Raw genomic sequence first — 24,269 nt, forward strand, 5'->3', positions numbered from 1 at the left:
CCACATCAGGAAAACAGCATGAACACAAATAAACAACCTGATGCTACAACTCAAACATCTAGAAAAAGAAGAACAAGTCAAGCCAAAAGAAGGGAGGAAATTTTAAAGATCAGAGCATAATTAATGCAATAGAGACTAAGAAAACAATACAAAGCATCAATGAATCAAAGAGTTGGTTCTTTGAAAGAATAAATAAAATTGATAAGCCCCTAGCCAACCTTATTTCAAAAAGGAAAGAAAAAACTTAAATTCATACAATAAGGAATGAAAAGGGTGAAGTCACTTCAGACCCTGTGGAAATACAGAAGGTCATCAATACCTCTTTTGAAAACCTCTACTCTCATAGGCTTGACAACACAGAAGAAATGGACAGATTCCTAGAAACATATGAATTACTAAAGCTTCCTCAAGAAGATGTAAAACTGCTAAATAACCCAATTTCAATTAATGAAGTTTAAAATGCAATTAAAACCTTACCAACAAAGAAAAGCCCAGGTCCAAATAGATTCACTGTGGAATTCTACAAGAAATTCAAGGAAGACTTAATGCTGACACTTCTCAGACTCTTCAGTGAAATTGAAAAGGAAGCAATTCTCCCTAACTGATTCCTGGAAGCAAGTATTACTCTAACGCCAAAACCAGAGAAGGACCCAACCAATAAAAAAGAACTACAGGCAATTTCCCTAATGAACACAGATACAAAAATTCTCAGTAAAATGTTGGCAAACAGAACACACCAAGTCATCAAGAAGATTGTACACCAAGACCAAGTGGGATTCACCCCAGGAATGCAGGGATGGTTCAACTACACAAATCAATAAATGTAATCCACCATATCAATACGCCAAAAATAAGAATCACGTGATCATTTCTATAGATGCAGAAAAAGCTTTTGATAAGGTCCAACATTCATTCATGATAAGAACCTTACAAAAATGGAATAGATATCTTTACCTGAATATGATATAAGCCATCTATGACAAACAAACAGCCAGCATCAAATTAAATGTTCAAAAACTGAAAGCCTTTACTCTAAAATAAGGAACAAGACAAGGATGTCCATTATCACCACTCTTATTCAATATAGTACTGAAAATACTAGCCAGAGCAGTTAGATAAAAGAGAGAAATAAAAGTAGTGGGATGTGAAAAGAAGAAGTTAAATTATTATTACCAGATGACATGATACTCTATATAGAAGACCCTCAAAACTCCATTGAAAGACTCCTAGGTATAATAACTAAATTCACTAATGTAGCTGGAATCAAAGTCAACACTCAAAAATCAATAGCATTTCTATACACAAACAACAAACACTGAAAGAGAAATAAGAGAAGCCACCTTCACAATAGCATCCAAAAAAAAAGAAATACATTAGAATCAACCTAACAAAAGAAGTAAAACACCTATTCAGGGAAAATTGTAATACCCTGAAAAAATAAATTGAAGAGGATCTCAGAAAATGGAAAGACATTCCTTGTTCATGGAGAAGAAGAACAAATATTATGAAAATGGTCATTCTCCCAAAATTGTTATACAAATTTCATGGAATCCCAATCAAGATACCACTAGCATACCTCACAGATCTAGAGAGGTCATTCCTAAAATTCATCTGGAACCAGAAAACACCTAGAATAGCAAAGGCAATTCTGAGCAACAAAGACAAGACAGGAGACATCACAATCCCTGATGTGAAGCTATATTACAAAGCTATTGTGACAAAATTAGCATGGTACTGAAATAAAAACAGACCTGAAGATCAATGGGATATCATCAGAAGATACAACTACAAACACACTCAGACACCTTATATTTGATAAAGGGGCCAAACACATTTACTGGAAGAAAGATAGTCTCTTTAATAAATGATGTTGAAAACTTGGCTCTTCATATACCAAAAACTAAAACTAGACCTATGCCTATCACCATGTACTAAACTAAAGTCAACATGGATCAAAGATCTAAATGTTAAAACAGAAACACTAAATCTGCTGAAAGACTACTGAACAGGAAAGATGCCAGCTCCGTTCTCCACTCCACCACTTCCCTCAATGACTATGTCCTCCCACTGAGGCCCTCGAACTCTCCAATCCTTTGGGCTCACCAATCCTCTGGCTTGCAACCACACATCCTTCAGCTTCCAATGGTGCCTCACACACATTGGGATCAGCCCCGGTTAGAGCACATCTTGCTACAGCCTTCCATCCAGCTCTCTCTTTGCCTTTTTTTTTCTCTCTCTCTCTTTCCTTCTTCCTTTTTCCTTGCTTTAGTTTTTCATCTGGTCCTCTCTATGATATCAAACTCCAGCGTCTGAGCTGTTTCTCCCAGAAAGGCTCTTTACTTTGCTACTTATCGATCCACCATCTTCCTTTGGTCTCCTGAAATACCTCATTGAGATATTTATAAGTAAATGGATGAAACTCGAGACCATATTCATAAATGAAATAAATTAAACTCACATGTGTAAATATCGTATTGTCTCCCTAGTGTAAGAAATGGTAAGAGTACATAAAATACAAAATCCTCAATAAATACAGTGAAAGGGTAAGAATCTGCTCAAAGGGGAAAAAATAATATCTCAGGGAAAAGGATGAAAAAGAAAAAGGAAGGGAAAAGAAAAAAAAATCTTAATTTGTATAAACACACTTAGGTTAGCTGAGATGATTGTGCTACAAATTCTTTAAGTTCTTGGAACAAAACAGTTAACATTCATAGGATTGGAACAATTTTGCATACTTGTGCCTGATGATCTGAGAAACTCTTGAAGATCATTATGTAAAATAACAACCTTAGTTATGTTCCAATCACCTTGTTTTGAAGGCCTATATTGTCATTGTTTTGGACTATCTGCTATTGTTATTTATTCATCTTTTTTGTTTCTTATTTTTTTAGTAATCTGTTTTGTTTTGTCTTGTTTTGTTTTCCCCTCCAATACAAAAAGGATAGGTATACATGTAGAGGTTTATACATGAGTAGGACTTCTCCTGAACAGTTTACAAGAATTGATTATATTATGCATGATAAATGAACAGCTACTCTGAAGAAAAAGACACATAATGGTATCCATTGCTGATTCCTACCATCATGCTGTGAAATCCAGTAATGTTTTGTATTGTTTAATTTCAACATACATGAAAGTATGGACAGCTATTTTGAAGAGAACAAGAGACATTATGGCAACCATTGTTGATTCTCCTATTGTTTAGTTGCAAAGGCCTGTAATGGCTTCAGTACTCTGTTCTGATCAGTTTGATACTATTTTGTTTTGCATGAATTCACTGTGTGTGAAGATATGGACAACTATGTAGAAGAAAACAGGAACATTATGGTAGTCACTGCAGATCTCTTGTTGTCTTGCTTTGAAATCTGTGTCACATTATTTTCTTCTGATCTGTTTTGTTCTGTTTTGTTATGTTTAGTTTTAGCTCTTTAAAATTAAAAATAAAAAGCCTATGCACGGCAAAAAAAAATCACCAAAAGTGTGAAAAGACAATCCACAGAGTAAAAAAAAAAATTATCCAGTTGTCCCACAGACAAAGGACTTCTATCTAGAACATATAAATAATTTTTAAAAGACCAGGCCCCCAAAATTCAAAGATCCAATCCAAAAATTGGCATCTAAGGTGAGCACCTTCAAATTAAGAAATACAAAGGGCAAGTAAATACATGAAAAAAATTTCCACATCACTGGTCATTCAAGGAATGTAAATTAAAACAACACTGAGATTCTGTCTCACCCCAGAAAGAATGGCTATCATCAAAAAATCAACCAAAACAAATAGTAGTGGGGCTGTGGGGAAGAAGGGGCTTCTCTCCACTGTTAGTGGAAGTGTAGACTGGTAACAACCGCTGTGGAAATCAGAAAGAAGATTTGTCACAGATTAGGACTAGAGGTCCCATTTGACTCAGCTATTCCGCTTCTGGGTATCTTCCTAGAAAAATTGAAACCATTATACCACAGCAATATAACTGCAGCCATGTTTATAACAGTGCAATTTGTAATAGTGAAATCTTGGAAATAACCTAAATACTTATAAACCAAGGAATGGATTAAAAAGTCATGATACTTTTATACAATGAAGTACTCTTCATCCATAAAGAATGATAAACTTCATGTTTTTATAGATAAATGGGTGCAATTTGAGACCATACTCATTAGTCAACTAAATCAGACTCATGTGTGAACATCTTGCTGTCTTTCTGTATGAGAAATTGAAAGAGTATATAAGGTCCAAAATATACAATAGATATTGTGAAATGGAAAGACATTGTTCAAAAGAAAAAAGAATAGGATGGGTGAAAGGAGAAAGGTCAGTAGGGAAAAGGGAAAAAATGCAAATCAGTTATGCCATTAGTGTCTCTCACATCATTGAAAAAGGAAAGTTTGTGCTAATATCAATTGGAGAAATTTTTATGCCCATATCCTATACCTTGAGCAACTACTTTAAAGGTAACATGTAATGTCATTCTCCTATTATATTGTTATGAAATTGTTTCACTTATTTCCAGAAAATAAAAAAAGGAATAACAAATAGAGCCATTAAAATATCTGGAATACAAAGTCAAAATACAAAAATCAGCTACATTTTTAGGCTACCTGAATAAAGACAGCAAAAAAACAATTTCATGTGTGGTAAAATCTAAAATATTAAAATACTTAAGAATAATTTTTTAAAAAGAGCTTGCTTTGATAACAAAGCCACTCTGTGAGAATCACAATCAGGACTGTGATGTCCTTACATGCTACACACCTCCTTTAGGACCCACCTCTCAACACCCCCCACACGTTAACCTTGAAGACACGATTAAACCATTGGTGATTGGCAAATAGATCAGCAAACTGGGAAGGTTCAGGGGAGACTTGCCTTGACTATGACGAGTACCACCCAGCAGGCTTGCAATTCAGACGGAAGGAAAAGGGAAGGAGGAGGAGGAATCTAGGAATCTGAGGAAATCCATTGCTATTGCCATTACCCTTGGACATCAGGCTCCAGTTTCTTTCATCTTTGAGTGTTGACTCACACCAGCAAATCTCCACAGAGCTTCTGGGCCTTCAGTCTTGAACTTTTGCTGTATCCTTGACCCCTTTCATTCTATTCTGCAGCTTCCAGCTCCCTGGATTGAGCAGCTACTGGATCTTCTCTCTGGCTCTCCAACACTCAGATGGCTACCGTGAACTCTCCCTGCTCTGACCCTGTAAACCCATCTAATAAATCCCTTTGCATTTATCTTGATTCTATTCCTCTAGAAAACCTAACCAATATAACTATAGGAGATATTTTACATAGAGCTGAAGACAATTCCTCTTCACTCAAAAAAATGAAAATAAAAAGAAGGCAAAAGTTAAAAAAAGAGGACAGGCTGCAGGTTGGACATAAACATGAGCCTTCATCTGCAAGTGACCACCGCAGTCCCTAAAGCCAATAGCAGTGTTGTCAGCCAGCTTTTGGAAAGTCCCCTTCTAGTACCAAAGTGTAGTGAACCAAGTGTGAAGGACAGAACCCCACAACACCCAGAAATGGAGCCAACACCATTTCTGACTCAACCTGGGACCTGAAACTTATGACAAAACTTCTCTGGGTCTCTTGGTTCTTTCCCCGCAAAACTGGAATAATAGACACGATTCAAAGGCAGTGATGTATAAAAAGTGATCAGTGCTATCTTTAGCACAAGGCCAGTGAAGATGACAGACTGGGAGTTTGTGTTCCTCCCAAATTTGTACATTGAATCTAGGACCCTTTTGCGACAGGATGAAGGAATGGGGCATTCGGGAGGTGATTACACAGCAAAGGTACAGCCCTTTTCGTGGGGTAGTGCCTTAGAGAGGTCCTCCTTCAACCCTTCTACCACATGAAATTACAGTAAAAAACTGCACATTACTCAGATATAAAAAAATAGATGATCTTGAGGCTTTTATAGGTAAGTGGAGGCAACTTGAGACTATCCTCATAAGTGAAATAAATCAGACTCACATTTGTAAAGATCATATTGTCTCTCTAGTATAAAAATAATAATAAAAACTTGAAAGAGTAATAAGATCCAAGATGTATAATAATGTATAATAGATACTGAGCTAATGAAAGGGGAAGTGCCCTAAAGGATGTAACTGTATGTGTGTTTAAGAGTGCAAGATAGATCACCACACTGTTTTTGTTAGTTCATCAAAAAGAATGGTTTGCACTGTCATTGTTTATTGTTCAACTTTTTTTGCTTTGATTTTGTAATTTGAGCAACTGCTTCTAAGATGACAGTATGTAATTTATCAACTAGTGATTTCTTACTTTTTTGAATTGTTTATTATTTCTACACTTTTTTCCATTTTGCTTTTTTTTCTCTAAACAAAATAAATTTGCCCTCTATGATTCAGGAAACAGACACTCTTCAGGTATGAAATCCTGATCTTGGACCTGCTGGCCTCCAAAGCTGTGAGACATAATCCCCTATTGTTTACAAGCCACTCATTCTGTTACAGCAGCCTGACTGTCTACAGCAGTGCATGATGGAGGAGGGCTCATACAGGTGACCTTGTGAGACATAAAGCGTCATCCTCTGTGTTGGTGTCACGGGGGTGTCACCTCCCATATGGGGGTACCAATGGAAAGAACAAAGAGTGTCCCTTGATGTGTCCACCCTGCCATGAGAGAAGACCATCAGAAACTTACAGTCATCCTCTCCTCTACTGCAAACACTAACTTTCCGCTTGTCTGAAACGACTCCTTTATGTCACCTTGACCTTCCTCACCTTCATGCCTTAGCTCTGGTGGTCTGGCTTTCCAAGTTTCATTTCCTGCTCCATCTATCAAAATCCTGACATCTTTCAAGGCCTAGATGAAGTTCTACTTCCTTGATTAAACCTTCCACCAAGATTCGTCTGCTTTTCCCCTGCAGTATTCCGGAGACCTGGAAATAAAGTCCAGATCTTCCCCAATTTACTTTCTCTGTGTTGCTAAGCATGGAGGCTGACAGAGTAATATCTGTGGAATGCAGCAAAGAGAGTATAAAGCTGAAGCCTGAAGGAGAGATGGGAGAATGCCAAGACATTGTCTGCTTAGGAAATGGCTTTATGTTTCAAAATCTGGCAAAAGGTAAAACAGGAAACTCTTACAACTTGGATTTAGAACTCACTTGTGTTCATAAGGCTGGAATCCTACCACCTCTTCCAAGAAACATGCGTCCCTGGGCACCATGGGAGAAAAGGCTCCCCAACCAGTGCTCAGCATCCTCCACCTCTTCTGAGTGAGGCAGGAACACAGTGGTTCCGGAGAGAAACCACAGAATGAGCCATAGTGCCAGAGTCTCTGCAAAGCTGGAGCCCTGTAGCCAAAATGACTTCACATAGCCACTCAGACGAAATACCAAAGCAACTCTGTGTTGCCAGAAACACACTGCACAAAACTCTAAATTCACAAGCACTCTCTGCACACACCCACTGAGGCACAGGGGACCAACCATGATGCGAGTGGGCAACAGGCACTGTGGCTGAGAACTTGTCATTATCTGAAGGTAAAGCTGCCTGCGTGATTACCTGGCACATGTTCGGATCTCAAACGTCAGCCCCATCATTTACCGACTGTGTGACTTTGGAAAGTTAGTTAGCCTGTCTTGAGCCTCTTATTCAAACAAGAAATTGTGTAAGTTAACACTGATTATTACCATATTCTAGGCCCTGTGCCAAATGATTTCCATGTGGCATATAACAGGATTAAGTAAGTCTGTGTAGGTGAAGCTCTTGGCACAGAACTTGGCAGCTATGGTCTGAATGTTATCTGCCTAAACCGCATATGTTGAAATCCTAGACCTGAAGGTGATGGTGTTAGAAGTTAGGGAGATGATTAGATCATGGCACAGGTCACATGAATAAGATCGATGTTTCTATATGGAGTCCCCTCCCCTCTTCTGGCATTTGAGGGACCCACCTAATGTGACAGATAGCCCTCTGCAGGAGCTGAGACTTCCAGCACCTTGATCTCAGGCTTTCAGCTTCCTGGGAGCTAAGAAGTAAATTTCTCTGTTTTATAAGCTGCCCACTTTATATCAGCTCAGACTAAGACAGAAAAATGATACTGAGTAGAGATGCTACTGTGAAAAATACCCAAAATATAGGGACAACTTTGGAACTGGGAATGGGAGAGAGTGGGAAGAGTTTTGGGGTGTATAACAGGAAAAGCTGACATTGCTGCAGGTGGACTGTTAGAGGTGATTTTGAGAGGATCCAGGACAAAAAGAGAAAAGCAGCTGAGAGCAACTCAGTCTTCTTAGAAAATACTCAAGTGGCCCTGCACAGAATGTTTATAGCCAAATGAATGGAAATAGCCATGCTGATGCGTTTACAGACAGAAATGATTATCTTGTTATTGAAAACTGGAGAAGCCAACTTTTGTATAAAGTGACAGAGAACCTGGCTGTACTGCATGTGTCTTAGTGTTTTGTAGAAGGTAGAGCTTATGAATACTAACATAAAATGTGTACTTAAAGAAATGCTTTAAGTGCTTAAAGTGCAGCTTGGCTTCTCTTAAATGCTTACAGTAAAGCACAAAAAGAGACAAATGAGATAAGACTGAGTTTTTATTCAAAAGAGAAATAAAGGCTGGTGGTACTGGTATATACTTGTAAGCCTGCTGGGAGGCTGAAGCAAGAGAATCACAAGTTTGAGGCCAGCCTAAAAATGTTTGAGGCAACTTAAGGCGACTCAAAAGAAAGTAAAAAGGGCTGGAAAAGTAGATCAGTGCTGAAACACGTCTAGCAGGCACAAAGTCCTGGGCTTAATATTCCAGGACGTTAGGGAAAGGGACAGAGACAAAGATAGAGAGAAAGAGAATTTAAAGATCAGTCTAACCGTAACAAGATTTAAAATGAAGCATATTTGAAATTAGGTCAGGCCATTTTTTGACAAAAAAAGTGGTAAGGGTCATCCATAACTGATTGTCCAAGACAATGGGAGAGTAACCCAAAGGTATTTCAGAGATTACTAGGACTGTCTTTCCCTTCCTAAACCCAGAGCTCTAACACCTGGAGGAAAAAAACAGCTTCAAAGACAGTCCTGGCTTCTCCTCAAGGCTGTGTTCCCACATCAAGGGCAACAAGTCTCAGCCACCCCATGTGTGGCTCCTATAGCACAGGTCACAGAAGCCATGCCTCTGGAAGGTACAGATGATTACAGTAGGCAGTGTCCACGAGCTGCCATCTTCACCAACACTCAGTGCAGATGTAGCTGCTTTCAAAGGATGGAGCACCCATCCCCAGGCACTGTCTTAGTTACTTTTCTCTTTTTCTTGAGACAAAATACCTGATGCCCAAAATTAGGGAAAGAAAAGTTTAATCTTGGAGGTTTCAGTCCTTACTCAGCTAGCTCCAAGACAGGTTGGCATGGCAGGGTGCCATTCATGGGCCCCAAAAAACAGCAAGAGTGAACTGCACAAAAAGAAGAAAGACATGCCTTCTTTTTTACCCTTACACTGTATGTTGCTCTGGCCCTTGGCGGGTGTAGCACTCACACCACCAATCCCAGTGCTAGACAATGAACCAATCACGAATACTGGATTCAGCTGCATCCATGATTGTATGAGGCTTGGGGGGAGGGGCATTCTAACACAAGCCATAACAAGACACAAGCCAGGAAGAGGGCTGCTAGAGAGTGAAGCTAACACAGAGAGCTCCTTTTGTATATCACGCAGTAGATCCATGAATCAAGGTTTCCCAAAGCTAGGCAGGTAGGACCACCATCCCACTGGGACTTGAGTTAAAGATCATTCTCAGTTCCAAAGACTGGAGTCATAAAAGCCTGCCACTTCCTTCTTCTTCCAAATTTTTCCCCTTTGGAATGGGAATATCTGTTCTATGCCATTCCATCATTTTATTTTGGAAGCACATAAGTTGAGCTAAAGAGATATTCGTCTCAGAGTGAATCATATCTTGAGACTCATATCCAATAGCTAAATATATTTAGGTGAGGCTTTGGATTAGATTTAGACTATAAATTTATGGATAAAATGAGTGAGAACTTTTGAGGCTATTGAGATGGTAGGGGTGAATTCTGCATGTGAGAAAGACATGACTCTGGGGGGACACAGGACAGGGTGCTATGACATGAAATTCAAAATTCTCATGTTGAAACCCTAGCCCCACAAAGTGATGGTATTAGGAGGTGGTGCCTTTGAGTAGTGGCTCAGAGATCTCATGAATGAGATTAGTACCTTCATTAAAGAAACCCAAGAGAGATCTTCTGTATCTTCCATCATATGATGGCATGGTGAGAAGATGCTGTCTTAGTTATTTTCTTGTCACTGGGACACAATGCCCACCATGCACAACTCCAAGGAGAAAAGGTTTATTTTGGCTTACAGTTTGTAGATGTTTCAGTCCATAGTTATCTGGTTCCAAGGCAGGGTGGCATGGTAGAGGGTCATGGGAGAGGAAAAAGAGCTCATGGCATGGCAGTGGGAAGCACAGAGGTCAAGGGATGAGGAAGGGAGTGGCACTATTCTAAGCTCCACCAAATTACCCCCCTCTTCAGACTAGGCTTCACCTCCCAACATCCCATTTAGCTATAGAGTGTTGCACTCCCATAATACAATCACCTCCCCCAAAACCCCCTCTGTGAGCTCATGAAGCTTTGGAAGGACACCCAGGTATCAACCCTAGCAGCCACCATCACAGAACAAGCATAACCAACTCCAAATCAGTGAGCTTCCTCATCTTGGACTTCCCAGCTTCCTGACTGAGAAATTTCTGTTGTTTATAAGAAGCCTGGTCTATGTTTTTCATTATGGTAGCCATAAAAGACTAGGATAAATTATAATAATAAATAGTTGTGATTGCTTCCCATGTTAAGCAAGATATTCTTACAGACTATACAATTAACAAAACCTCAAGCACTACCTTTGTCCCCAGCAAGCTCTATGACCTTGGCTAAACTTCTGTAGCAGCTCAGCCTGTGTTTCTCAGATATTTCAATCAGGCATAACAATATTCATTTTACAAGGTTGCTGGAAGACCCAGATGGGATATTGGAGGTAAAAGGCTGTGCAGCTTATTGTGCTCCATGCATAGATGAGATTTTCCTCATTTCTGCTGCCAAGACTGGTTCATTTTCTGTCCCATTCCCATCATAAGCAGAACTATAACCAGCCTCTCCACAGGCAAATGCATAGTGGCAAGTCACAATTTCTTGTCCTTCAAATTCAGAGGATATCAATAAGCCGTCCTAACAAAGTCAGACAGAGGTGGCACATGCCTGTAATACCAGCACTCAGGAGGCCAAGGCAAGAGGATCACCATGAGTTCAAGGCCAGCCTGAACTACGCAGTGAAACATTGTCTCAAAAAGACAAAAAAAAAAAAAAAATCAAATGGGAAGTAAGTGAATCAGATGCATTTGGTCAACCTCACTCATGGCAGTGGGAAGCAGAGAGAGGTCAAGGGATGAGGGAGGGAGAAACACTGTTCAAGGCCCCGCCCAGTAACCCCTGTCTATCACTTCCAGGCTGTCACACTTGCTATGACTGCAGGAAGGGCACCCAGGTAGATGGTGGCCCAGTGACAGTGAGCCACATGGAAGCTCTAACCTGTGAAGGAGTACATAGAAAAGGACTTAACGACAGACAGCAAATTTGAATCCCTGGCCTTTCTTTTCTTTTTTTGGTCATTTTGAGACAGTTTCACTGTGCTGCTCAGGCTGGCCTTGAACTCGCAGTTCTGCCTCAGTCTCCCGATTGCAAGGATTGCAAGTGTGAGCCACATCCAGCTCCTGGCATCTCCTTAAATGTCACCTCCCATAGATGTTTCTCTCGACCACACTGTTTAAAAGTTTCCCCTCAGCATTGCTCTAACTCTGTGCCTCAGTTTCCCTTTGTAAAATGAAAGATAATAATTATAGTATTTAGCTTCTCAGATGATGGCAAGGATTAAATACATAATACAGATAAGTATTTCAAAGTGTTTGATGCATAGTATTTAAGACTCAGCTTTATTGATAAAAGCTAAAAGTTCATTTTAGCATATTTGATGTCTGGAGAGTATTATCTTGGCTATTTATTTATTTACATGTTTATTATCCAACTTCCAGATTGTAAGAGGTGCCTCAGTTCCATTTCCGTTTTGTATATAAACTGATGTAACAAAATTCACTGGATGAATTACTAAATGACTCAATGAGTGAATGACTTAAAATGAGTAAACAGGCAACCTCCTGGCTCTCCTCTGTCTCTCTGTCTCTCTCTGTCTCTCCCTTTGTCTCTCTCTCTGTCTCACTAGACACATTACCTCCCATATATCCAGAACACATTTGTAGGACACAGTCTCTTACCTGAATTTTAGCCATAAAGGAATAGTGACACTGAGAAGCGTCCACTGGTTGTCTAGCGAGGAATGGGAGTGAACTGGAGATTAATCATTTATTGCATGCCAGCTCTAGACCAACTGTCAGGCAAGGACCAGTGATTTACCCAATCCTCTGGTCATCCTACTCACAAACGTGTGTTAAATCTCCTGTGAGCCATACATTGGGTTCCCAGCCCCTTCTGCAAAGAGGAGCTGTCTTATTCCTAAAGCATCCCACATTCACAAGCTTGGGATGCTCGTAGGAAAGCCAAGCTCAAAGCAGATGTGTGAAGAGAGAGCAGAGCGGAGGCAGAACCCTTAGAGCAAGCTCTGAGTAAGACTTGGTCCTCTCCTCCTGGGACACCTGATTTCCTCAGGGAGGATGCATGACCAGGGTAAATTGTCCAAGGACCAGGCCATATGGGGCCAGTTTTGTCAGCCATGCAAGCACAGTTTGCAGCTTTGTTTGTTCTGAGAGGGTGCTGATAACCATCACCACAATCCCATGCTTTCCTAATCAGTCATCACATTTTATCCAGGCTTAACACTGACCTATTGTATTCAATGCCACATTCCACTGCAAAAATCTACTGCTGCATTTACTGGGGGCACCCAGCCAGCTCTTTCCCTGGTGGCTGCAGCATGTGTTGGGAACTGAGAGTTCAAGGACACCCCTTGCCCAGTGATCTAGGAAGTCTCATTTCTACAAAGATGGTTTCCCATTTCCCACTCCTCCTCCTGCTTCCCTCCACAGCACCAAGATTACCTGAATTACTCAAAGGCTTAAGTAGTGCAATATCTATCGAGGCCATGGGCGGCTCAGTTCCCCTGCTTGCCCCCACCGGTCTCAGTCTCTCTCTGTCTCTGACTCTCTGCTCTCCCTCTGTGTCTCTTTCTGTCTCTGACTGTCTCTGTCTCTCTGTCTCTCTCTGTCTCTTCTTCTGCTTCTTTCTCTGTCCCTCTGTCTCTGTCACTCTCCGTGTATTTCTGTGTGTCTCTCCCTGTCTCTCCTTCTCTGTGTCTCTGTCTTTGTGTCTTTCTCTCCGTCTCTCTGTCTCTCTCTCTGTCTCTGTCTCTGTCTCTCTGTCTTTCTGTGTGTGTGTGTGTCTCTCTCTCTCTGTCTCTGTCTCTGTCTCTGTGTCTGTCTATCTCTGTCTCTGTGCCTCTCTGTCAACAGGGCTAGCGACATCATTCTAAACTTCCATTTCATCAACTGCAAATTTAAGCAAATGAATTTTATTATCCCTTTCTTTTCTGATATTATACTATCCCAAGTTTTCTAGTGATTCCCAGATGATCGAGTTGTAATTGAAAAAAGTCTGAGATGAAAGACATGTTTAGAAATCCACGACTGCAGTCCTATTTTTCATAGTCCAATGCCACTTTCATCATTTTTGTCACATGCATATATCATTGTCCTATTATCCTTTATTATTCTTAAATTCACTTTTTAAAAATACACCTCTTTAAACAGAATGCCTCATCAATAAGATAAGCAGAAAATCTTAATCATTTAGTACAGCTATAATCATAGCTGAGGAAAAATAAAATGAGCTACAAAAATTCTGGCTGGGACTTTGTGCCTGCCTCAGGCCCAGCTCTAGTCCTTCCCCATGAGATGGCAGCAAGGGAGGTGTTGGTATCATGCTAGCACCAAAGGAGACTCTCTTTACTTGATCAGAATGGGGAGACAGACAGATGCAGAGAGACAGAATTCTCCCCACAAATGTAGTACGGAGGCTGAAGCCCCCGAAATCATCCTACAACTTCGCTTTAGTGAAATGTTTCCACCACCGTTCTTTAAGCTCATGTTACCATCAGTCCACCCAGGGCTCCAAACTGCCCCCTTCTGCATCTTGGCTGTCACCTTGCCCTGGGGTCACTGCAGAAAGTGCGTGGAAGAATGTGGAATGCTCACAAACACACACACTCCAAAGCACACAATGCTCCAAAATACTTTTTTTAAATAACACAGTGCCCTCCCTGGCACTTCAGGTCCACAGCTCTGACCTTGGGCTGGTCTACGCTACTGTTTTTTCTAAAGAAATCACTGCCCCACAGACAACAAAGAGTAGCTTCCACTGAGCTTCTGGGAAGTTCCTCAGGCAGGTCCCTTTCTTCTTTCCCTCTCTTTGTAGACATTAGGGGAGCACAGCACAGGTGAGAGGCCGTGTGACAACGCAGCTACAAAGACCACAGAAGGAAGAGGATGAGAGGCCACTTTCATTCAGTGGGTGTAGGGAAAAAATACCCAAGTGCTTTCTCTTTGGATCCAGCCTGGGTCTTGGTTCCCATTCTATCATTTTGTAACTATATAGTGTTGGCTAAGTCACTCAGACCTCTGGGTTTTGCTCTCCTTAGCAAAACAGCCCTAGTGACCCTCAGTCTGCTACGGTGTCGTGAGGACCACAGGAGCCATAGCAGGCACAGGCCAGTTGCACAGATAAACACTCACCCCACACTCAGTCTTTTCCCCTTTTACCTTCTTTTTGTTCATTTTAAAATCATTCATGGAGGTCTGAAATCTACTCTTTTTGTTTGTTAGCTCAATTGTTTGTTTTGCTTTCCCAATCCTGAGTCTCATCTGCAAACTGAAAAAATGAGTTGTGAATTTCCATAATTTAACTTTCGTTTTCTGTGACTTGATTATGGCAAGTGATGTATGGCAGCCGGGGAGAATGACAAGGAGAGGCAGAGGGAAGCCAAAAGAAGGACCTTACACCGGCAAACCCAATAATCAGCCCCTTCTGAATAATCACTAGCAGACTGCTGGAACCTCCGAGTCCCCTAAAGATTTGGGGGCTGAGGGAGTAACAACGTGAGTCTAGCAAAGTTGGGGCATTTTATGCATAGGTTTGAAATAAAAAAAATCTTGGTCCATGTTGCATACTAAGCTGGGGAAAGTGGGGGGAAAAGATAAACAGAGAAACACCTCCCCCTGCTGCTTTGATAGTGAATAGCAATAGAAACACAAAAAGGTTTTTTCCTCTGATCCTATGAAAACCCTAACCACCACACCTGCCTCCCACTACAGTGTTTGCAAACCACACAACACGTGCAAGTACTTGAATTTTCTGGGACACATTTTCCCACCCAAAGCAATTTTTGAAGGTTGTAATGATGGTCCATTATTACAATTACACTCTTCATTAAGCACTTTCGTTATTTGAACATTGATGAGTTTTCTCTGAAATCCTTTTTATTTTTAGACTGATGGGATATTGGAACAAAGTGATACAAACACCTGCTTCAGGAAGTCTTGTTTCTGCCCTCGTGATTCACACACAGACGTGACATTTTCGTTAGGTTTTCATGTAAGTACCTGCAAGTGTTCACTCCGCAGCCTTCTTCCTCTCCTCCCTCCTTACCCAGCCGTTACTCAACATGCCCTTTGTATTGCTGTTGCCACTGGACAGCGTATCTCAGACATTTTTCCATTTTGGGCAGACTAAGTATGTTATATGTGGAAAGAACATGCATTCCTCTTGGGAAACCATGTAAGTTACTTAAAAGATTGTAAAATGTGAATGATTTAAACATCGGAAGGTAAAAGTAACCCCCACTGTCCACATCACCCCCAGATACAGGCTTCCGGTGTTTATCTTTGCCCTTTCCCCACCTTCCCATCTTGGTATGAAAATGACCCCTGGGAATGACCTTGTGCTCTGCCTGTGTTTCCCTCGGGTGTCCCTGCTGATTCAAACCTCCCTCCATGGCATTCTCTGTGTCCCAGAGCAGAACTGAGCTTTGATGTCACTAAACTTTACAGGCCACTGCCCAGAATTAAAATGGCTTATGCCATCAAGATTTCTATTTAAAAGCCTTCTGCTTCAGCTGAAATAGTCTTGTAAAGGGCAAAACAAACACCACTGACTTTTTTCTGGTCAGATACCACTGCCATCAGCATCCCTGGAAATGGCAGGCCAGCCAGCCCTTGACGGAAGCCAGGTCTGGTTTATTGTATTCGAGAGAGTTAGGAAACTGTCTTCCAAGGCAGACAGCAAGCCAGCAAGACTGTCAAGGTCAAAGAAAAATCCAATTATCCATAGCAAACACCGACTGTACAATTAAATTACAGCAGTCAGGAAAACATTTGATCTTCTGCAACTGACTTTTCCGGAAAATTCACCCTCGAATAATTCCGAGCCATTCACCAGCATCCAGCTGACAGGTTTTCTATCTGCCTCCCAGCATCCTGCAGCACTGTGTGGCCAACCCATCCTTGCCGGCCAGCGCTCCTGGGGCCACCAAGAACCTATGTCTCTCTACCTGAAGGCCCTCCCTACCCTCAACAGTATTCTAGGCAGGAAGACCAAGTGCACAGTCCACACACACAGCAGGACAGAAAAAATAAAGACTTGATTCCACACCCAAGAGCCAGTCTCAAGCAGCGACTCCCAGGTAAATATGCACCCTATTTGCCCCCTGCTGGGGCAATACCTCGGGGCGTGACTCCAAGACTCAGAAGGACACCCATGGAATTCAGCTCCAGATGCACGCAATAGGGACCCGGTTATTAGCACACTGCTTATGGACTCCTCTCTCACAGATGCCTCCTAGCACAGTATTGGTCCAACGAAGACAGAAAGCACATAGTAAATTTAAAAGACGTTTAGTGCAAAGAATGATTTGCTATGATAAAAAGCAACTGTAAAGCTTAAGGAAAAGCTACAAAGTGCTCTAAGGCTGACAAAGAGTACCCTACAAAGGAACTGGAGGAGGATTCAGACCTCTTGAGGAAAACACATGGTTCAGTGGAGAAGTTAAGGGCTTTAGCCCTGCCGGAGGTGATCTGGAATTACTAGGAACAGGCTGAGCTGAGTAACCCGCAGCTGGTAGTGCAGGCTCCTGCAGTAGGGTGGAGAGGAGCCCTTCTCATGGAGAGGGCTGCAGGATGCGCCAGGAGCCGCGACTCAGTCCCAAAGATGAGCCAAGGGCAGGTCACAGAGGAGCTAGCGGGCCGGAACAGTGGGCAGTCGGCAGCCTGGAGCTAGGGCGGGGAGAGAGTTGAGGCCCTCACAGCGGGAGCCTCTGGGGAATCCGGGCTGTGCCGCCAGCTCAGTCTGCAGATCCACGGGGCGGTCCAAAGGTTACACCGGCTGGAGACTGCGCTGTCGCAGAACGAGCACTTGCTGGTCTGTCTTCCTCCCCTGCAAACACCGGGCCTTCCCGCAGCTGCAGTATCCTCCAGCGCCCTCTACTGCCCCAATGCATGCTCGCTTCAAAGGAGAAATAAATATTTAAATCCTTCTATCCTTTCAGAACCTGTAAGGAAGTTCAAAACTGAGAGGGCAAAAAAACTGATAGTAAATGCACCTCCCAAATGTAGCGTTTGCACTCAAGTACTCGTCTCTGATTCCGCTTTTGAAGATCCCAAATCAAGACAAGGTCTATCAGACCTGGTTTCAGGCTGGGCTCTCTGCAGCCTCAGGGTCATTAGTACAGTTAGAGCTTCTCTTCAGAGGAAAATTCGAAGGCAGTAGTTCTCCAAGACTATGAAGCGAGACTTTCTGTTAGCATTTAGGTCAATGAGTGTTAAAAGGCAATAAACAATGGGGAACTCACTGTGTGTCTAGATTTCATAGGCATACTCTTAATCCTTCAAGGTCTGTTTAGTTCTAGTCTCAATTTCACAAATGATAAATATTCTGGAAGTATTTGTCCAAGGTCAGAGACAAGGTTTGAACCCACATCTACTCGAGCTCCCAGCTACCATCAGGAAAAATATTATGGCACAGATTAAAGAGCCAGGAGACTGTGGTCCTTGTGCATATTTCACGTATAAATCCCTATCTATTCCAGCTGTTCATTCTTCCTTTCCCAAGGCAATGAATCCCTCTTTTTTAAAATGGGAGTTGAGTTTAAACCAAGCATCTGACCCCAAACATACTGGGGAATGTGTGGGGATGGCTATCTTTATGACAAGAAGGGACCTACTGGCATTTCATGGTCAGGGGTCCAGAGCAGTAGACATTCTGTGATGAAGATGCCTGAGATAGTCTCAGCCCCTGAAGATATGCTTTAGTCCCATATAGCCCAGGATATTCATGAAGTTGAACAAATCACCTGAATCTAGGTCCCAGTTCCATTTCAAAACCTAAAACATGCATTACGATATAAATATTTCTTTTCTTTTCTTTTTTGTTGTTGTCATTGTTTAGGAGGGCACTGGGGCTAGGATTAAAATGTAGAGCCTCATGCATGCCAGACTTTCCCAAACTAAATAGCTTTAACACAATGAGTTTTCCAAAGTCAATTGAGGGAAGAGAGAAATTTTACCAAGAGCTGGTTGTCATTTGGAAAATCCTATCGCTAACAATGATGCAATCCATGGTATGAGTTACAGAACATTGGGCCTACCTCACTCTGCATTTGTGATACTATATACAATTACACACATCTGTGAACATCAGAGGGCCTTTCAATCTAGCAGTACCCCAGCATCTATATACTAACTTACTCATTATCTTAGTATAAATTATATCTTTTTCATTTTCCCTTATAGATGATTAGACCACTATGCTGACTTTTTAAAATACATGTGCAGGCAGGTCCTATGATCTGTGAACTTTGTATAAGATATCTAAGGAGAGATCATAAAATGTTCTTTGAAGAGAAGGAACTCTGGGCACAAAGAGAGAGGCCCTAACCTCTCCATTCCCTGAAACACAACCCTAATGCAAAGCCAAGAAGTAAGACACAGTTCCACAGACATTTTCAGTTACTGTGCCTGAGCCTGGAACTGAGCCGGGTATACTGCGTGTTCTAGGACAGCCAGAGCATAAGCGAACCAGAGTCCTTGACTTCCTGAAGACAGGTAAAGGCTTATACTTTAGTTCATTCCTGCTGGTATATTTTTAAAATAATCATGGTGTTAGGAGCCATTGAAACTGGAAATTGAACACATGTGCAAGGCTGGAGGATGACCAGGGCATGGCCTTGCTGACCTAAGAACAAAGAGACACCTCAAAGGGCAAGATAAGGTCTGAGGACACCTGAGGACACATAGCTGAGGACACCTGGCCCTAACTCCAGTTAACTAACTATAGGCTGTAGCTACAAGCATTTCACTCCTGCAGTGAAATGCAACATGGAGATCTTCTCCTAAGATACTTCTCCTAAATTAACATAAGATAGTTCTCCTAAATTAAACATAATCTGTTCCTTGGAAAAATCCTTGAATCACTCGCAAGATCTGTTCACCTTCCTGCATTCTCCACTCTATCCCCTTTCTTGTTTGAAAATTAAATAAATGCAGGCCACTCAGAGACATTCCTTGTCTTAGCTCCCATAGTCTCGAACTCTGCAAAGGGTTGTAATCCTCCTGGAGCCCTAAACTCATACCACTTGTCTCATTTATTTAAACCTTTACTGTACACTCATTTGGGAGACTGGAGATCTAGGCCAGTACCCTGATAATACAGTGAGTAACTTATAAACACTAAAAAGCTCCTGCTCATGGTTCTGAAGACTTGGTGTTTGGTGAGTCCTTGTTCCTTACAGATGGCGTCTCCTTGTGTCCTTAGGTGGCAGAGGTGGGAAAAGGGATCCTTCAACTTCATTCATGAGGATGCTAATTCTATTCATGAGGGCTCATCTTAGTTACTTTCTTTTTACTGAGACAACAATGCTCAACAGCTGAAACTTAAGAGGAGAGTTTTATTTTGGCTCATAGTTTTCAGAAGATTCAGTCCATTCAGCTGGTCACTTGGCAGGTGACATGGTCTGGCACAGACAGCAGCCAGAGAGTGAAGGGAGGAGCCCAGGCAGGAGATATGCTCTTCAGGTCACCCTACACAGTGACCACCTCTTCTGATCAGACCCCACCTCTGAACAAGACATTCAGCCCTGAATCCTTCAGTGAGTGAATCCACTGAAATGGATAGCGCCCCTGTGATCCAGTCACCTTCCCAAAGCCCAGCTGCTGGACCCATTTGCCTTTTGGGACGTTCAAGATCCAAATATCCTTATGGCTCTTAGTGTCATCACACTGGAGATTAGATTCCAACATATGAATTTTAAAAGGAGACCAACATTCACACAATTACGGCTCCAGCCTACTAACTGTCAATATTTATCCTATGTATGGCCCAGAAATACTTCTCTGTATATAACCAAGAGAAATTGAAAAATAACCTAAATTAATCCAAGTAATAAGTATCAAAATAGCAATTTATCTCTTGATGGAATCATTTCTGATAGAAAGGAACAGCAGAGAAGCTTCTGGAAAGGTAAAAACATTTTTTCTTGGTCTGAGTGAGGGTCACACAGGTACACCCAACTGAAATTCACAAGGCAAATTTAAGATTATGGCACTTTCATATACCATAAGTGACCTAAATTTTACCTCAAGTTTTTTTTTTATTTTAAAGAGGGTAAAACAAAACAGAACAAAGCAGATCAGAAGAAAACAATGTAAAACACACAGATTTCAAAGCAAGACAACAGGTCCCACATCCCAATCTTGCTACTTAGCAACAGTGGCTACTATAATGTCTCGTTTTCTTCTAAACAGTTGTCCATATATTCACACACAATGAATTCATATAAAACAAAATAGGATAAAACTGATCAAAACAGAGTGATGAAGACATTACAGGCCTTCAAAACTAGACTGTAGGAAAATCAACAATGGCTCTGAAATGTCTTTTGTTCTCTTCAAAATAACTGTCCACATCTTCATGTATGTTGAAATTAAACAACACAAAACAGACTAAAAACACTCTCAACAAAGAATACCTTAAGTTTTTGAAAGGACTTCATTTGAACACTCCAGTTTAAAATGTTAATACACACACACACACACACACACACACACACACACACACACACATACACACGCACGCACTCTTTCTGGTTTCTCATCTCATTTCCACCACTTCTTACTTTGTAAGATATTGAGGCTAAGACTCCATGCTAAGTTTTCGATACAGTGCCCAGAACTCATGGCAGAAATTTCATCTTCAGTGCAAGTGTTGGGAGGTGGGACCTGTGGGGACCAGCTTGGTCAGGAAGGCTGTGCCCTCATGGGCGGTCTGTGCAGATGCAGGAATGGCAGCACGAGCTTGGGCTTCTCTTTCTTGCTGTCCTTTTCTTGTCCTTTCCTCTTCTGCTAGAGGATGATGATAGAACAAGAAAATGAAATGCTAGCACACTGGGCCTGAGCTCCTCAGCCTCAAAACAGTAAGAAATAAGTTTCTTTCCCTCATTATACATATTGCCCAATCTGTAGCATTCGGTTATATCAACAAAACATCAACTAGGGTATCTTGGTTCCTCATTTATAAAGTGAGAGCAGTATGAAGCAGTTTCAATGCACACTGTTACTAGTTTTTCAGTGTCTAATGAGTCAGAACACACACATGCACACATGCACACACAGGCACATGCATCACAGATTCATTATTTATGGTTAGACGGCAAAGGAAGATTGAAACTTAGGAATCCTAGCAGCCCATTACCAAATGCCAAGGAAAAGTGCTCAGGCTGGGTAGGGTTTCAACCATGTGAGCTTTTGCACAACAGAAAAGAAGCCTGGAAAGCAAGCTGCCCTGGGATTTATACCCTGGGGTCATAAGCAGTGCTGAGATAAAACTTCAGGAAGTGCTTAGCCCACTTTGTGTTACTGTCACAGAATGCCACAGGCTGGACAATTTAGAAAAATGAATTCATGTTTCCCAGTGTTTGAGAGTGAGAGTCCAATATCAAGAGACTAGCACCTAATAAAAGAGACTTCTTGCTGTGTCATCACAGTATGAGGATTAGAGTGTAGAGAAGGAGACCGAAAGGAAGGCAAATGAACTCATTCCTTTTTTAGGAACCCCTCTGGAGATAACAAACCCACTCTTCTTAGGTGCCACCTTGAAGCACTTGCACTGAGGATAAAGTTTCCAGTGTGTGAACTTTGAAAGACACCAGGATCCTTAGAAGGATCACGTCTTGTTTGTGAGGCAGCAGGCTGGAGCAGAGATCAAGTTATTCCTGCTGGTCTCTTCTTATTTCAGGATGCTATATTCCCAGTATATTCTACAGTTATTCTTCAGACACTAGAGGAAAGGGAATAGAACTCGGTGGATCCAAGGCTACCTAAAGAACTGTCCTGCAAATGGTAATTCAGTCCTCCCCCATCTGTGTAAAGGATTGAAGACATGGCACTTAAAAGTGTCCCTACCATGGTCTCTGCATGCAATAGCTGTTCATTTCCTCCAGACGAATTTCACACTCTATTAGGTTTGACTCCCTGAAGCAGGGATTGTGCTTGTGATGGCAAGTATATGATATTTGTGCACCCAACTGTGCCCTCCTGAGGTTTGAGGGACACAGCTAACAACTATGACGCTTCCCTGCTGATCCTTAAAATCCATCTCAGCACATCTCAATTCCAGAGGCTGCACCATGCCAGAAGAGCAAGCACATGAGAAAAACCTTCTTGCTCTCCTGACTTATGTAATATTCAGCTTTTCCTTATCTATCACATCTAGTACAAGGACTTGTCAACCTTGTTTAAAAAAAAATGAGAAAAGTAAACAGTCATGGTAGCACACATCTATACTTCCAGCTACTTCGGAGGCTGAGGAAGGAGAATCTCAAATTCGAGGCCAGCCTGCACAACTTTTTTTCTTTTCTTTTATTTTGAAAGTAGCAAAATACAACAGAACAAGACAGAATAAAGCCAACTAAGATCGTACACTGAAATTGGTACAGATCTTCACCGCAGGTTACCGGGATAACAGTAGTAGGTATCACAGTATACTTCATTATCTTTATAATAGTTGGTCTTTCAATCACATATATCAAAATAAAATAAAATACAGAACATTATAGAACTTATCAAAACAGAATACTGAATAGAGCAATACCATTAATCAGAATAGAGTAAAACAGTAATAAAAATATTTGCCTTCAAAGAGATGGTAGAAGGAAATCCCCCTTATTTGCTATGGTCAACCTCCCAGGAGATGCTCAGATTTCTGGTTCCCATTTGCTAAGTGGGGAGACAGAGAAGGGGAACAAGGGAAGTGGGATGTTTGACTCTAGGCCGTGCACCAGTAGGTTCACTATTGCTTAGCAGAGAGGCACAGCCTGCACAACTTAACAAGGCCCTGTCTCAAAATAAAACTAAAGGATTGGGGGCAGGGAATGATAGCTCAATAATAAGAGTTCTTGCTTAGCATGCATGTGACATTAGACTTAGTTCCCAGTACTAGAAAAACAAACACAACAACAAAAACAGTGCTGTTTATCTAGTATCTAAAATTCAACACACCCATCCATCCTTGAACTGTTTTGTTTTTGTTTTTTTTTTTTATTTTTGGTGCCTCTAAAATGTCATAAAACAAAAATCCTAGGGAAGAAAAAAAGAAAGTAAGGCCTATGCTAATTTAAGCAAGAAACATTGATCCACAGATGAGATTGCTAAACTAAGTAAGAACCCAGATTTGTCCACCGTGGTACATCTCACTTCATCAGCTACTGACAACCTGTGCGTATTGAACATCAGAAAATAATCATGCACAGAAAATAGTAGACAAACTGAGCAAGAAGGGAAAGAGATATGCATTCTCCTAGTAAGGGTGAGTTATAAAGAGAATCTAGGAAATGATTTCACACCCAAGAAGTAAACAAGTGTGGCCTGATGGTTTAAAAAAAGAGCAAGACAGAATCCACAGTCCACAAAACTACAATTTACTGGCTGTCAGTTCTGCAGATTTGCTTTGTCAAGCACAAGTACATTAGATATTCTGCTAATGGAGCCAGAGAAAGCCTTCTCTAATCCCAAGTGAAGCACAGACACGCACTCTCTGCAGGGCTGTTTTCCTTGCTTTTATTTTAGTTTGCTTCCTGCTAGCTCCACGTAGCTTACCAGGGCCTGCGATAGGGAAACAGAGCTTCCCCTCAGAAAAGCAGGGCTGTTCCTAGGGAGGACTGACAGGACCCACAGAGCGCAAAACTT

The 24,269-nt window shown here is 41.5% G+C and overlaps 1 long non-coding RNA gene across 1 annotated transcript in view; it reads right to left on the reverse strand.

Moving 5' to 3' along the window:
• LOC134471398 (uncharacterized) overlaps nucleotides 1-24,269 on the reverse strand; it is a 66,790-nt gene that overhangs the window by 24,866 nt on the left and 17,655 nt on the right. The window contains exon 2 of the long non-coding RNA XR_010040856.1: nucleotides 1-21,425. This exon is cut by the window's left edge and continues 24,866 nt beyond it. This is a non-coding gene — a long non-coding RNA (uncharacterized LOC134471398). The remainder of the gene's footprint in view (nucleotides 21,426-24,269) is intronic.

Source organism: Cavia porcellus, unplaced genomic scaffold (genome assembly GCF_034190915.1).
Source record: "Cavia porcellus strain 051 isolate PalLab524CR breed Dunkin Hartley unplaced genomic scaffold, mCavPor4.1 scaffold_18, whole genome shotgun sequence".
In the NCBI taxonomy this organism is placed as follows: domain Eukaryota; kingdom Metazoa; phylum Chordata; class Mammalia; order Rodentia; family Caviidae; genus Cavia; species Cavia porcellus.